Source organism: Papaver somniferum, chromosome 9 (assembly GCF_003573695.1).
Source record: "Papaver somniferum cultivar HN1 chromosome 9, ASM357369v1, whole genome shotgun sequence".
Classification (NCBI taxonomy): Eukaryota; Viridiplantae; Streptophyta; class Magnoliopsida; order Ranunculales; family Papaveraceae; genus Papaver; species Papaver somniferum.
Window position 1 is genome coordinate 102142232 of NC_039366.1, and position 17324 is coordinate 102159555.

Genomic DNA, 17324 nt, shown 5'->3' on the forward strand with positions numbered 1-17324 from the left:
TCTTGGACTTCTTCAAGTGATTGCTCACTCTGACATGATTCTTCATGGTGGGGAGACTTTTCATCGTTCTTCCCGATTAATTGCTAATCTTTCCGTCGGCGATAAACGACTCTCCCTTCTACGTCCCAATCGGTCGTGAAGTTTGTCCCTGGAGTTGAGACTTGATCATTATGGCGTTTAGTCAGTGTATTAGGTGACTTGATCACTTTAGCAGCTGAGGAGGACAGATCGTTATCAGCCTTCTCGATAGTCTTCTAGATTGGAAGTGGAGTACTGTGAATCCTGCTTGGCGGTTCCGGGATGCCTTTTTGAGATTTTCAAGGAACTCAGTATCATAGACGGGAGCATAAGGAGATGATGAAGCCGGAATGCGAACGATCTTGTTGTCGAGAAAGGACTTCATGCATTGATGGTATGTTGAAGGAACCACCTTATTATCATGGAGCCATGGGCGTCCCAGTATTATATGGTAGTCAGGTTCTTGCTCGATCACATGAAACCTCGCTTTCGATCGAATCGGCCCCACCCTCAAACTTATGTATGCATATCTATATGTATGGCTTTGACTTCCTTCAAATCATGTCATTAGGATGGGATAGCGAACGATTTTACCTTTTGGGAACCTGGCCATCCTTAGAGTCTTCATGGTGACAATGTTGGTAGAAGCACCGGTGTCAACAAGAGCTCTTCTAAATTCGGTGCCTTTGATGAAACCAGTGACATACAATGCTCGATTGTGTTCTTCATCCATCATGCGATCTTCTTCTCCAAAAGAGATGTTGTCGATCGAATGCTCAGGCACTATGGAGACTTCTTCAACTGATGGTGTCGGTGGCGTTATTTGCACGTTGGATGATATCTGGTTGAGTGCTGAAAATGTGTCTGTACGCTGATCCCTGGAGAAGTGCAGGAGTTCACATAGATTTTCGATCAAATGTGTGACCTCTTGTTCCACCGGCTTCTCGTATGTGGTGAAGCTGTTGATTCGAGGGTCAGATGACGCTTCAGTCCCCAGTGTTGAGACTTCTGGAGCGGAGGTACCGCCTAACTCGGATGTTAATTTGATGAGAAAGTCGAGGATGTGGTTTATCGTCTCCTTCATCAGGTCCATGTTCCTGGTATGGACCACTAGGATTTGAGCCAACTCTGCCAAAGTCGGGACCCCTCTGCCTTCCATGCCGCCAGGTGTAACATGAGGAATGTTGCCGTTTGAAATATTCTGATCTGAATTAGTTGAATTAGTCCTAAGACCAACCATCTTGTGAGACTGTGAGATTGCAACCGAGAGAATAATCTCCCACTGTGGTCGCCAATCTGTAGATGGGGAAAAACGATTTGCTGGTTTTTAAGGAATTGAGGAGACGACCGTACGGAGGAGACTCCTCGGACCGAGCGAAATGTTAAACCTCACACAGATGCACTGTTGCAAAGGGGGTGCTTTAGATTCGAGAGATCAATCTGTAGCACTCCGGCCTAAATCAAGACAATGACCGTTTCTCAGTAAATTCGGTCACAAGAGAGGATGGGTTGATCTGTAGGAGGGGAGCTGAGAAATGTGTGGAATCAATGGTAATCAAATATTATGGGTGTGTGAATTCCGAATACGATAAGCTCTGAGTGATTGAAATTGCTCAATTGAGAGTAGTTTCTCAATTGATGAGTCGATGATCTCGTGTTGTCAGTTTGACGTGAGATTGATGATACTGATGATGATGATTCAATCATGATTCAGAGACTTATTTATATTGCTGGAATTTTAGACACCATGAACCCATGAAGTGTGACAGTTGATGGAATCAAGGAGTGGGGAAGTGGAGATCGTGTTTGGAACCAGTTGCTCAACGTGTGGAGACTTGGTCGATTTTCCACCCACTACCTCGTGAATTCCTTCAACTGATTGCACGAATTGCTCACATTCCATCGTGTGTTTCAAAACACGTGCCGTAGACCGCCAGACCAAAACCCTAAGTGATATCCCCCCAAAGTGACACGATTGACTTCTCGTGGTATGTTAGTCAATTGATGACTTCGTGGTTTGATGGGACGATGAGTCCATGTAGTTGCTGAGTTGAACATGATGTTCTGAAACTCATGAGTTGAACATGTCATGAGACAGAGGTATAGTTGGTAGACACATTTTTGTGTCTGAATTGTCCTCAATGTCTCTATTGATAGTACTTGTTTCGTCCTTATTATGGTGTTTTATGTGTTTGTAGGTATTTTTGTGGAAATAAATAATTTTGGAAAAAGCGGCTCGAAAAATTATGCGGAGCATCCCGGAGGACATTTGTTATTCGGACTCTATGTTTTGGATAAGGGGCACCTCAATTTATAAGGGGCACCTGAGTTGGACACCTGCTAGTTACACTCCACAGACGGTTAGGGGGCAGTCATCTTCAAGAATTCAAATTCTGAATTTTGGCGGGAAATACTTAAACAGTTCTGGAAGAATTTCAATTGAGAAAATGAAGGGGTTATGGGTCGATACAATGGCTGAAATTTGGTAGAGAGATGTTATATAGGTTAAGAAACACAGTATGAGTGACAGGATCGATTAAATTTGGATGGAATTCTCGGTGTGATTCACAAGACCAAAACAGAGTACGTGGACTGTAACACGAGCAAAAATATGTTTCTGATGTGCATGGAGAAGTTCTGCTAGCGTTAGAAAAATTCTGAGGCGTGTATAAGCTGAATTGGAGCGTGCTACAATGAAGTTTACGTGTGAAATTCCAAAAATGGTAAGAAAATATTATCTTCACTGCCCGAGTAATGAAGGATTATTTGGAGTTATAGCGATGGATTTCAGCGTGTTTTTGAGTATAAATATGCTCCTTGGGTCTACTAGAAAGGTTAGCAAGTGAGAGGGGATAGAATAGAGCAACACAGAGTTCAAGTGAATCGATAGAAAAACTTCCAGAGAAGAAAGTTTATGCTGCTGCTGGAAGGGAAGAACGCGAAGAACACACTGACCAAATGGTCGTAGTATTCTAAATACTACTGCACTTTAGGGATATCGTTCTTTGTAACGGTGTTTGCAACAGTTATAAACGCTGCAAACACCCGATTTTATCATTTTTCTCCATTTCATCCTTGTAAACATCTTTTGAACAATGAATATCAATTTTGAGCAAGTTTATACAATGATGAGCTAAACCCATCCTCTGGGGCAACGGAGGAAACTATTCGGCCAATGAAAAAGGGGTAATTTCTATTTTAATTATTTATGCAATTTATTATATTTAATTATTTGCCTTGGAAAAAGAGTTTTTCCAAGGATTTTTATTAAATAGTTGTCATTTTAATTGATGATATATGCTTGACTTAGAGTTTTTGATATTCCATGCTTTTAACTTACATTTATTCTTTTATAAAATCCATTTTTGCAATAATTAAAACTATTTAAAAGGAAAAATTTGCATAATAATATTAGAAATATCATTTTAAATTGGTAGAAAAAGTGGAATCCTTAGCCCTAGTTTCTCCAAAAATATTACAATCACTTTGTTATTTTGCTTCACTTATAAAATTTATTTAAATCTAAAAAAAATTATCTCCTTCACAAGTTCGAAAAGAACCCCAGTTCTTACCACTATTCACAACAACTTTTGAAAATACATCAATTTTTGGCGCCGCCGACGCGGACCTGTGCTTAGGTAGAATTGTTTTTTAGGTTTTTTATTTTTTTTATTTTTTTTTTAAATTGTTTGTTCCTTTTTACGTTTCTTTTTATCTTTATTTTGCAGGTTCGAAGTGAAAACTAAGGACTTGGAGAGGAAAAAACTTAAAGTGAAAAGCGAAAAGAGAAGAAAAGAGGACAATTTTAGGATTTAGTTTTTAATTATTTTTTTTTAGAGTGTGTGAGGAAAACTGTAATTTTTTTTTTCTTTTTGAACTTTAAATTGGACTTGGACTTTATTTTTTTAAAACCCTACAGAAGGGTCAAATTAAAAAATATATATATTAAATTGTGTGCAGAGAAGGATGGTGATTACAATATCACCTCGGCCCCTCGGGTTCGCACACGGCATAGGAGTCGTGGCCCGAGTCGACAACAACGGTTCATCCCCCGTCTGGTACGGGAGGTAAGTCCAATCGAAACACTCGCGAATCCCCTGCAAGCGAGTTACTGTACTCCTTAAGGTGCTAATTGTTTGAGGACGAACCGGACTGTCTTTATTTTCCTAGTAAAGGGCAAGGCCTGGCCTAAACAAGATAAGGGTTCGGATTTCATCACCGCTCCCTTCTTGCCCGCTTTAGGAGAACAAAACCTAACGCGAACCCAAGCTTTAAAATCTGATTAGAAAGAGACCTATAGGGTATCGAGCTTGTTAGGAAAAATTTTCGAAGGATATTGGTTATTCTTTTAGCATACTTCGAAGTTCATGACGGTTTCTGTGAGTTGAATGCGTGACTGCGCCGCCTTGTACTGCGGTGAGGCCTTGGGTATCAGAGCTCCACTAAGCTTCCCTCGCCTCGATTCAACTTACTTTGACTCGGATTGATTCCAAAGGGGTTTGCTTAAATTGTAACGAATTCCCTTTCGAGATATAAAAGTTAGTCTAGAAACAATCTAAGTGAGCCATCATGCTTGTTGTTTGCTAGAAATCTCTAGGTTTGTTGTGGTAAAGTCGAGTCAGCCTGCTGTGTGATTGCTAGAACCTTCCTGTTAGGATTTTTATTTCTTTTCGATTTTTTTTAGTGTATGCCCGATTTTGTTAATAGGGCTTGGAAAAGAGATACTCTAGGTCGATTGATTAGCGAAAAACCTAGTAGTTCTTCTGATATAAGCAGGGAGCTCGAAGATTGTTCTTTTGAGAGCCATGTTTTTGGAAACTTCAGTTTTGAGAATCTGTCTCTTTGTGAGGAAAGTACCCCTAGTACTTCTGTTGTGCCAGCGACGGCAACTTTTAAAGATTACATGTTCCCAACTAGGACCAACCGAGCTTCGTGCATTAAATTTCCAGCCACTACGGCTAATTTCGAGATAAAACCTAGTATTTTCCAGATGATCCCTATATTCTTAGGAAAAGATGATGAGAACCCTTATTTCCATATTAGGGACTTTGAGGAAATTTGTGGGACAATTAGAATAAGAGACCTTACTGATGAAGTCTTGAAACTTAAGATGTTTCCATTTTCCTTGAGAGATAAAGCCAAGACCTGACTGAACAACCTACCATCTGAATCCATTGAAACATGGCAGGAACTTATTACCGCTTTCTATATGAAATTCTACCCTAAGCATAAAACTGTAGTTGTTAGGCAGACAATTAGTGCTAGTGTGCAACAAGAGGGAGAGTCTCTTTATAGATTTTTAGAGAGATTCAATGATCTCATATCTCAGTGTCCTCACCATGGATTTGATAAGATGAAACTCGTACAAATTATTTATGATGGTTTAGACTATTCGACCAAAGCCATGGTTGAGTCTATGTGCGCTGGTGAGTTCACTAGTAAAAGTGTTGATGATGCTTTTACCTTCTTAGAAGTTATCGCTGAAAAATCCCAACAGTGGAATCTTGTGTTGAACCCCCTAAAAGACTCTTGGTCAATAGAAGTAGCACCAATGTGGTAGATACGAGTTTTGCATCTGATGCTAAGTTTGCTGCTTTGTCTAGAAGGTTAGAATCTTTGGAAATGGGTCAGTCTAAAAATAGGTCCCTTGTTGAACCTAATAGAGCCTCTCAAGTATCTAGTTGTGGAATAGAGCCCGATAATTCATTTTGGGAAGGTCAGGTTAGTGAAGAGCAAGATCATGTTGTCTATAAAAATGCTAGGTTTGAGAACCATCAGAAGATTGACCCATACTCAGAGACCTACAATCCTGGTTGGAGAAACCATCCTAATTTTTCTTGGTCTAAGGGTCAGAATCAAGGCTAATCTAGTAATTTTCAGCCTCCCCCAGGATTTGGTTTTCAGAACTCTTCAGGTCATACTCAGTTTCAGAACACTTCCGAGAAAAAGATCTCTGCCTTAGAGGAAAATCTCATAATGCTATCAAAGAACCACATGAGCTTTCAACAAGAAACTAGGCAAGAATTGAAGGATAATTCCCAAAGTCTTGCCGAATTAAAACTTCAAGTAGGACAAATAGCTAAGTTTATAAGTGAGATAGAAGATGGAAAGTTTCCTAGTCAAACACAACCTAATCCTAAAGAAGTTCATGAAATAAGAGGAAGATCTTATGATCATGTGAATGCTATTACAACCCTTAGGAGTGGAAAGAAAGTTGACAACAAGGTTGCCATGCCTGATAGTGAACATGTTGTAGTTCACCCTGCTGAGCCAGAGAATGAAGAGACTGATAGAGTCTCTAAAGAGACCAATGAGGGTCCTGTTGAGCCTCACTTCATTCCCAGAGCCCCATTCCCACGGTTGCTAGTACCAACGAAAAATGAATCCAACTTCAATGACATAATGGAGGTTTTTAAGAAAGTTACCATAAACCTTTCGTCACTAGAGGAAATTAGGCAACTACCGGATTATTCCAAGTTCCTTAAGGATCTTTGAACACAGAAGCGTAAGCTTAATGTCCATAAGAAATCCTTTTTAGCTGGTCAAGTAAGTTCAATTCTTCTGAACCAAACACTCCCTAAGTACAAGGACCCTGGATGCCCTACCATATCTTGTCCAATTGGTAATCACATGGTCAATAAGGCATTACTTGACTTAGGAGCTAGTGTTAACTTACTCCCATATCATGTATACAACCAGCTAGGTCTTGGTAAGCTGAAACCGACCAACATGACACTACAATTAGCTGATAGGTCTGTCAAAGTCCCTCGTGGTGTCATAGAGGATGTTCTGGTTGAGGTTGATAAATTTATCTATCCAGTGGATTTTGTTGTTCTAGACACCCAACCAGTTCAGGACCCAAGTGCTCACATCCCGGTGATTTTAGGTCGCCCATTCTTAGCCACATCTAATGCTATCATCAATTGTAGAACCGGACTTATGAACATATCTTTTGGTAATATGACTACTGAGCTAAATGTCTTCAATGTCATTAAGTTTTCTGAGATAGATGATTTAGAAATGGTGAACATGATTAGCACTCTAGTACCTGATCCGTTAGCCTGCAATATGCTTGATAATCCATTGTTTGATGAACCCCCCAGTGCTTCGGAGGAGGTAGACTTGACAAACACCTTAGCTGATGAGCCTATGCTAGAGATTTTCTTTAATAATCCATTATACGAGGATATTATTCATTTAGATGAACAATCCCCAAAAGAATCTAGTTATTGTGTCGACTTTATGGACCCTAGAGTCCATCCCATAGACTTTGGTCCATTCGAGGAGATTGTTCACCCAAAGTTTAGGGGTAAAGACGATTCTGGCGATTGTCGAATATCTCTAATCGAAGTCCCTAACTTGGGACTCGAGTCTTGTACGTCTGAAATATTACTAGAGTTTGTTCAGACTCCGCAACCCGATCCTCCTGATACTGTCCAGGAGGTAACCCAGGTATTAGAGACCCATTTTGCGGATGATTCTAGTTATCAAGACACACATTTGAAGCTCAATCATGCGAACCCAGTTGTCTTGACAGAAACCTTAGATGAGGACGCACTCCTTCTGTTCATTTTTCTAATCCAGTGTAGTTGCCTCATGCTTGTGTTAGCTCTGTTTGGTCTTATGGACCCACAATTGTTTCGACTGTTGGTATACGACTTTGGAAGGTGACAATTCTTTTAGAGGTACTTGATGTCTAGCTAATGACTGTAAATTTAGCATTTACTGGGAGGCTCCCGCACTCATGTGATTCGGTAATATCCTTCCTTATTTCTTTCCCTCCAGTGGTATCAATTTCTCCTTGTTCATGCTTTTAATTTCATCTTTAGAACATTGAGGAAAATGTTAAATTTAAGTTTGGGGGTGGGGAAGAAACTTTTTGTTAGCTTAAACTCAAGAGCCTAGAAAATTTATGCTTATCAAGGAGGGCACTAACCAATCTAAGTGGATGGAAGCATTTTGGTTTTAGGAGTTGAGGAACCAATCTGACTAGATGGAAACATCTATAGAGTCTATTCATAAAAGCACAGAGCTCAGGTGTTACAAATAACATGATAGTTTCGCCATATCTTGTCGAGTCCTTTTCACTTTCTCTTTTTACTTTTCGTTTTCAAGTGATTCGGTGGGCACACGATTCAAGTTGTTACCATTGCTAGGGTGAAATAGAGTGACTGAGTACCTTTTACAAAAAAAAATAAAAAAATTATTATTATTATTATTTTAGACCAGACCAATAGACCAATCGGAATAAATACTAACACTTGGATAGCAATATGTGTGTGTTCTCCCTGTCTCCGTCGCCTAAACAAGTGTGGAATGCATGATCCACGGGAATTACCATGTAATCTGCTGATAAGAAGCATGCACTTGGATCCACAAGATCTAATCATGTTGTTAGTTCTTAAATAAATGTGTGTTCAATAAAGTCGACCACTGGTACCCTTGTATATGCCAGTTATGTTGACCTAGAGTTAGGATTATCGACCACTGGTTCCCTTGTATTTTCCAGTCGTGTTGATATTAGTCAGACCGGTATCTCAGTCATTTAGGTTAGGTTCATCTTGGCAGAGGCCTTCAGACAGATATGGGAAACACCGTTCACTTTTCAACCATCTACATTTTTCTTTTTCCATCTTCTTGATCTTTTCATGTGATTAGTTTGACTCCGAGTATGATGTCCATTGTGAAACTATCTTAGTAGAGCTCTGTCACTTTATATGAATTTTAGTATGTTTGAGTGCAAACTCGTGTACAACAATTGGAATTTCGCGTCAGGGTACTTTCTCCTGTAGTCAATAGTATGCCAACCAAGGAGATTCTTTAGTGCCTTCCAAGGTTCTGCATAATTAGCTAGGGTCTGGAGTAAAGGTTTTGTGGGTGCACCTCTGGTAAACCCTCCGGAGACAACACTCCGCCACTAGGGCCACCTAGGGGTTCAAATGATTTTCCTTTCTAGAATAAATTTGCTCAAGGACTAGCAAATAATAAGTTTGGGGGTATTTGGTAGACACATTTTTATGTCTGAATTGTCCTCAATATCTCTATTGATAGTACTCGTTTTCGTCCTTATTATGGTGTTTTATGTGTTTGTAGGTATTTTTTTGGAAATAAATAATTTTGGAAAAATCGGCTCGAAAAATTATGCGGAGCATCCCGGAGGACATTTGTTATTCGGACTCTATGTTTTGGATAAGGGGCACCTCAATTTATAAGGGGCACCTGAGTTGGACACCTGCTAGTTACACTCCACAGACGGTTAGGGGGCAGTCATCTTCAAGAATTCAAATTCTGAATTTTGGCGGGAAATACTTAAACAGTTCTGGAAGAATTTCAATTGAGAAAATGAAGGGGTTATGGGTCGATTCAATGGCTGAAATTTGGTAGAGAGATGTTATATAGGTTAAGAAACACAGTATGAGTGACATGATCGATTAACTTTGGATGGAATTATCGGTGTGATTCACAAGCCCAAAACAGAGTAGTGGACTGTAACACGAGCAAAAATATGTTTCTGCTGTGCATGGAGAAGTTCTGCTAGCGTTAGACGAATTATGAGGCGTGTATAAGCTGAATTGGAGCGTGCTACAATGAAGTTTACGTGTGAAATTCCAAAAATGGTAAGAAAATATTATCTTCACTGCCCGAGTAATGAAGGATTATTTGGAGTTATAGCGATGGATTTCAGCGTGTTTTTGAGTATAAATATGCTCCTTGGGTCTACTAGAAAGGTTGGCAAGTGAGAGGGGATAGAATAGAGCAACACATAGTTCAAGGGAATCGATAGAAAAACTTCCAGAGAAGAAAGTTTATGCTGCTGCTGGAAGGGAAGAACGCGAAGAACACACTGACCAAATGGTCGTAGTATTCTAAATACTACTGCACTTTAGGGATATCGTTCTTTGTAACGGTGTTTGCAACAGTTATAAACGCTGCAAACACCCAATTTTATCATTTTTCTCCATTTCATCCTTGTAAACATCTTTTGAGCAATGAATATCAATTTTGAGCAAGTTTACACAATGATGAGCTAAACCCATCCTCTGGGGCAACGGAGGAAACTATTCGGCCAATGAAAAAGGGGTAATTTTTATTTTAATTATTTATGCAATTTATTATATTTAATTATTTGCCTTGAACAAAGAGTTTTTCCAAGGATTTTTATTAAATAGTTGTCATTTTAATTGATGGTATATGCTTGACTTAGAGTTTTTGATATTCCATGCTTTTAACTTACATTTATTCTTTTATAAAATCCATTTTTGCAATAATTAAAACTATTTAAAAGGAAAAATTTGCATAATAATATTAGAAATATCAATTTAAATTGGTAGAAAAAGTGGAATCCTTAGCCCCAGTTTCTCCAAAAATATTCCAATCACTTTGCTATTTTCCTTCACTTATAAAATTTATTTAAATCTAAAAAAAAATTATCTCCTTCACAAGTTCGAAAGGAACCCCAGTTCTTACCACTATTCACAATAACTTTTGAAAATACATCAATAGTTCTTATGATGAAGTGAGCAAGTATTGCTCATTCGATGGATCGTTGAGTATTGATTGTTGAACCAATATTCCTTGGTTTGAGCAAATATTTATCATCTGAGCAAGTGTTGATCATGTGATGAATTATTGAATATTTGATCGTCTGAGCATGTGTTGCTCATCTGATGGATTATTGGCAGCGTACCAAAAATATTAATTAGAATACTGGTCGTTGAACCGAGCATAATTAATAAAATTAATGACCATGAGTTCGTCATAAAATTATTAAGGTTAGAATCTGGAATGATGATCCTTGGATTCATAAACCCTAATTTGATCAATTGATGATCAATTCATGGTTCGTCATAATTTCAACCATGGGACAAAGGAGGGAGCGACTACATGGGACCGTGAATCAACCATGTAGTGTCCATATGCTCACATGAGAAAATACGAAGAACTCCTGAAGATTTGACGATTTGTTGGTGGAAGAATGATTAAATGCTGGTTTAATCATGTATTCGAAAAATGCTCGTCTGAGCCTTAGGTGAGAAAACCTAATTAATTATGACGAGGCGAGGGACCGACCATGGAGTCATGAAACCGGCCCTGGGTTATCCCGTGATCGCCTGACGATCACTTCATGAAAATCCAAAGTGTTTGGGAGAGTTTTGGACCTAATACGAGCAATTGTGCAAATTAGGTCAAAACTGTGAAAATTGATGGGACCGGCTTCCGTGAGCCAAAGAGCCAATCTTGGTCGGTCAAGGCATGGTCGGCCGCAAGGCTCGTGTCCCCAAGGCGTCCGCATCGAGAATTTTGATATTTTCTGGCGTGCAATTGAGCATCCATTCGAGAAAATATGCCAAAATTAGGGTTTCGATGAAACTGAGGAAAAACACCATGAGATGATGAAAAATAATTATAAAATAAGGAATGAGGAGGCGTGGGACCGCCATGGTCAAGGCATGGTCGGCCAGTCGTGACCACGGTCCTGTGGTGCCTTTTCCTTATTTTTATAATATTTTGATGATTTTATGAAAAATTCATGAATTTTGAGAAATTTGATGAATTTTGGGAGTTTCCATGAATTGAAGGAGTTTTCATGAGTTCAAGGAAGCAAAAGATATTAAAATAATAAAACAAGGGCGTGTGGGACCGTGGAAGGCATGACTGACCGGCCAGGGCCCGGTCCCACAAGTTTCCCTAATTTTATAATGATTTCATGAAAAATTCATGAATTTTGAGAAATTTGATGAATTTAGGGAGTTTCCATGAACTGAAGGAGTTTTCATGAGTTCAGGGAAGCAAAAAATATTAACATAATAAAAACAAGGGCGTGTGGGACAGTGGAGGCATGGCCGGCAGGCTTGGGCACGGTCCCACGAGTTTTCATAATTTTTTTAATATTTTTAAGTATTTTTGATAATTTGAGGAATTTTTCCTAATTTGAGAGAAATACCATGAAATCAAGGAATTTGATGAATTCAAGGAAAACTAGTAATAAAATAATAAAACAAAGGGACGTGTGGGACCGGCTAGGGCATGGCCGGCCGTCCAAGGCCAGGTCCCACAAGTTTTCATAATTTATATTATTTTATTATTATTTGATGATTTATGCAAAAATACCATGAAATCAAGGAGTTTTTTCATGAAATTAGAAAAATAATAATAATAATAATAATAATAATAAATAATAAGGAACCGTGGATGTGGGGCCGGTTGGGACCAAGGCATGGCCGGTTGGCCAATGGTTATCCGCACACTCCTTTCCTTAATTTTATATTATTTTTATGGATTTATGGAAGTACCATGAAACCGAGGAGTTTCCTCGATATGAAGGAGATTTGATAAAACGAGAGGATTTTCATCAAATCAGGGAAAATAATAAAAATGTATTAAAAATATAAAACTGACGTGGGATTGACCACGACACGGTCGGTCGGTCGTGTGTTCGTGCTCCCAGCACCCTGGTCAATATTTTTAATCATTAATTATTTTCTTCTCTATTTTGCACAGGTTCATCGTTTCGTTGTATTTTTGAAATACTCGTTCGTGCGGTGACTGTTAGTGTATCATCGTTGAATACACCTTCACCATTTGAATTGGGGCTTACTTAGAGGTAGCTCAGACGCCCGGTTGTCGATTATTTATTACTAATTGTAGAATTCAGTGGAGAATATTCACAAAATTGAGTAATAAGATGTTTATTATTAATTCATAGGATCAGCCGAGGATTCGACTACGAATTCAGAATAATAAAGTGAGCATTACCATTCCATGGGATCGTAGATTCGACCATAGAATTGGAGTAATTAAGGTTTATCTATTACCATTTATGAGACCAGTTGTGGATTCGATCATGAAATCGGAGTAATAAGATAATATAGTTATTGTTATTCTATGAGATCAAGTCATGGATTCGATCATAGAATCAGAACAATTGTTATTGTCATTCCATGGGACCAGTCGTAGATTCGACCATGGAATAGGAGCGATTGCAATTAGGAATAATTAACTTTGTGGCTCTATACTAGCAGAGCAAGCTGTCTAGGAGCATTAATTATCCTGATATGAGCTTGTCGGTAAGTCATATCTTTTATATAGTCAGGGTAAACTCGTTGTTTGTTCCTGAAGACGTTATCGCTATATACTAGCAGGGCAAGCTGTCTAGGATCCGTCCATCACGTGATGTTATATATAAATAATCACTGAAAGTATTCAGTATTCATGAGATATGCCGTTGTCCAGTTGTGAGACTGCATATCTACATGTACTCAGAGAGAAAGTACTCTCCGTTGAGAATTCGATGAGAGACCCTTGTCTCGATACTCACGTCTGATTGCTGAATCAGAGCTTCGTATAATTATGAGTTTACGAATTTAGCCTTTGTCGAAAATCCACCATCTACAAATTTATACAGAATTGCCTCTCACATAGTTGGAATTTTATTATTTCGCAAGAAAGGATTAGCAAAGTAGGTATGGTGCAAGAAAATCCAAGAAGCAGGTCGAGGGTTCAAGTCTCACTTCTCATACTTCTTTTTGCTGCGCAAAATTCATACATTTCAAGGCATTTATTCACTTCTCTGACAACAATAGCGACTCACATGAAAGATAAGTACCACCTCCTTGAACATTTTACTTTATACTAGGAACGAATAAAAAGATTTTTGATTTGATTTACAAAAAGCGATTCAATTGCACGATTACAAAGATTTCAATATTTCAAAGATTATAAAGATTACTAAGATTTCAAGATTACAAAGACTTCAAAATTACAGAGATTTCGAGATTTCAAAATTACAGAAAACTGAGAAAATTCAATTTATATGTTTCTCTAGAATATTTCTTTTGTAGAGAATAAAAAGATTTTTGATTTGATTTACAAAACGCGATAGAATCGCAGAATTACAAAGATTTCACAACTACAAAGATTTCAGAGTTACCATGTATTAGAATTTCTCTTGAATATTTATTTTGATTCAAATGATATGATATTATGAGAATGAAAGAATGAACGAAAGAGATGACAAAAATGAAAAGATGAATGAGAGAATAAAGAAACGCGAAAATTTCGCAGAAACAAAGAGACGCGAAAATTTAGCAGAAACGCGAATAAAATTTCACAGATAGAGGCAAACCTTTATGGCGTACACCCTAGTTCGCGAATAAAATTTCGCAAGAGGCAAATGTAAGACCTAAAGTGCGTCGTAGAAGGGGGTACATGTTGCATGGCTCAGGGAAAAGGTTACACCGCCCCTAGAACCTGAATCATGGAGATTTTGGGTCAATAAAACCCATCCAGAAGAGGTACCTTGGATTTTCAACCTAAGCTTTTGCTTTAGGTTGGACGACTAGGGGTCTCTTATAAGGAGTGCAGAAATCGATCAAGGCACCGAGGTACACGGTTGAGTCAAGAGTGCGTGGGGCGTTGGAGCTTCTTTACCACTCTTGACAAGTCTTGGAAAATGATGCACTCAACCCGAAGAAAATACCACTTAGGTTGTAGTCTGGTAACCATAAGCCATATAGGCAAAAGGGATAAGAGGCTACGAAAATAACTGGTTGTTGTTAAGACTGGATGGGAGGAGCTAACCTTGTATGGTAGAAGTACGCCTCCTTGAAGGGGAAACCAGGGGGAAGATAAGGGCGGCACCCTCTATTAGGGAGCTGATAAATGTCTTAAGACGCAAATGTCATGAGGCTTCTTTCTCACGGGAGTATCAAGGCTTGTCATATTTGTGCGAAATCCTGAAGAGGCAATAATACTAGAGAAAAATATAAGACGAGATCAATGGGTCATACTGAAAGTGTGAAGACGTCCTGCGATTTCGTCGCAAGACGGCAATGTCATGGGGCTTTATGTTCGCAAGAATATTCAGGCCTGTCATACTGTCGTAACCAAAATTCAAATAAAAGAGAGAGTTAAGGCAAGATCAATGGGTCCTTACATGAAAGTGTAAAGACGTCCTGCGATTTTGTCGCAATGACAAGAGGTGGCAAAATAAGACCTTTAACTAGGAAGGCAAAATAAGACCACATAAGAAGATGAGTAAGCAAATAAGCTTGCGAAAATGATTATATGTAAGCAAATAAGCTTGCGAATATGTATATGGAAATGAAACTGAGGCGGTGAAAATGTCGCAGACTTGATACTATGATCATACTGTTATGAGATACTAATAGTGCAGGAAAGAGGAAAGATGAAACACAAGTAAGAACTTGTGAGGAACAATAACTACACGAAGAGGAATGCATACACTAAAGAAAAAGCCAGAGAAATGGAGAATGGAGGAAATTTAAAGCTACATCAATTTTAGCGTGCAAAATGAGCTAAGTAACACAAACATTAGCTATACATTGCAATAGATAAGCATTCTCATCATACTCGCATCATAAAAGCATTGCATAAGCATTTCATAGCATAAACATCGCATACACATTTCATAACATAATCATCACATAAGCATTATATTCGCACAAGTACTTTACAAAACTGTACGGAATAATATTGCAGAATTACGCAATAATATCGCAGAATTTAGTAGAATTATTCAGGATTACTCAGAATTTCACAGGATTATTCAGAATTTCGCAAGATTATTCAGAACTTCGTAGAATGATTCAGAACTTCGCAGAATGATTCGAAATTTCGTAGAATGTGTCAGAATTTCGCAGAATGTGATTATTTCGAATGATGTGATTATCTCGCTCAATTATTTCGCACAAATATAAGAAACTTGAAGAGATTATACTATCGCATGAGCACAAAACATGAGACAGAGGCAAGATAAGAATGAAGAAATAATTCTCACATTCAACATTTTCTCAAGGATTCTACCCTCATAGATAAAGAACAGAGGCAACTATGGATTACCAAGAAAACATTTTATGTTCTTTATCTTCTCGGCAAGAATCACCAAAAATAGAGTAAAAATTTCGCATGAATAGAGGCAATACTTATTATTCTCATTCAAGGACGGATACTTCTTATATTTCGAGGATTGAATACTTCTTATACTTCATCAAGGATACTTCATGCTTCTTATACTTCTTCAAGGATACTTCATACTTCGTATGCTTCAAAAGATGATACTTCTTATTTACTTCGCAACATTCCGGAACTTCACAAAAGAATAGAGGAAAGTACGTACTTTTCAAGTCCAGTATTCTTTCGCTCGTTCCTTCATCAACAAAGATCAAAGACTACTCCAACCACATGTATCTCGCTCCAACAATTACAACAACGTATTTTTCTTGAAGATCGCTCTTCAAGCAATTTTCAAGAAAAAAAAGGAAAGATGTAGGATCAGAATCTCGCAACAACGACATGCTTGCGAAATTACTAGCAATACATCACGAAGACATCGCAGTATGATTTCAGAAATGACATAACATATGACATCATCTTAAACGTGAGAAAAGTATGATGATCTTGCGAAATTTAGGATGTTTGCGAAGTTAACATTTGTAAGTTTGCGAAAATACCGCAAGCCAGATCCGAAATTAGGGGAAATGTTAGTTGTACCCCACCATATATGAGCTGTCATCCATTATGTAAATACCTATATAAAGAGAAAGGCAAGAGAGAGAAAGGAGGATAATCAAAAAGAAAAAGGAGAGAGACACTTTAGGGAGGACACATTTGTAGAGAGAGAGAGAGAGAGAACAGAATTTGTATTATTATCTTCTTCTTCCTTCTTCAACCAAGAGCTCCAAATACTCATTAATGGAGTCTCAATTGTAATCCATATGTAATTATAAACAATCATAGTGAAGATCCCTAACCCCGTGGATGTATATCACATTGATCGAACCACGTAAATCTTGTGTCTTATTTTCTATTTTCATTATCTTTATCTTTATTTTCATATCAAAGAAGTTTAGATCTAGAAATCATAGTCATGATAATACAAGGGGTGTGTTGTAGGATTTCCTGCAACTACACGCGTGTCTCAAGGGAAGCTCTATGTATTGTAAAGAAACTGTAGAATTAAAAATTATACTCTTAGTTATGTGCGGACATGGTCGGTTTGATCTTCATGCATATATTTGTTGACAGATGGTCAGAACTTCATCTGGGTGCGAATTCTACTGAGAGGTCCACTAGAGATCATAAATTGTTGAAGAAAGAACAAGATGTTTCTTTTGTTTTTAACACCCAGTGTTTTTAGCATGGCGCATGCTACAAGATGCGTCATGGCCTGAGATGGAGCTTCATTCAAAGCTTCCTTTGCATAGTAAGATGCATTTGGCCAGGGGCCATATTTGATGCCAAGTAAGGCACATCGCGTAGGCATATTGGCTAAGGCCAATATGGCA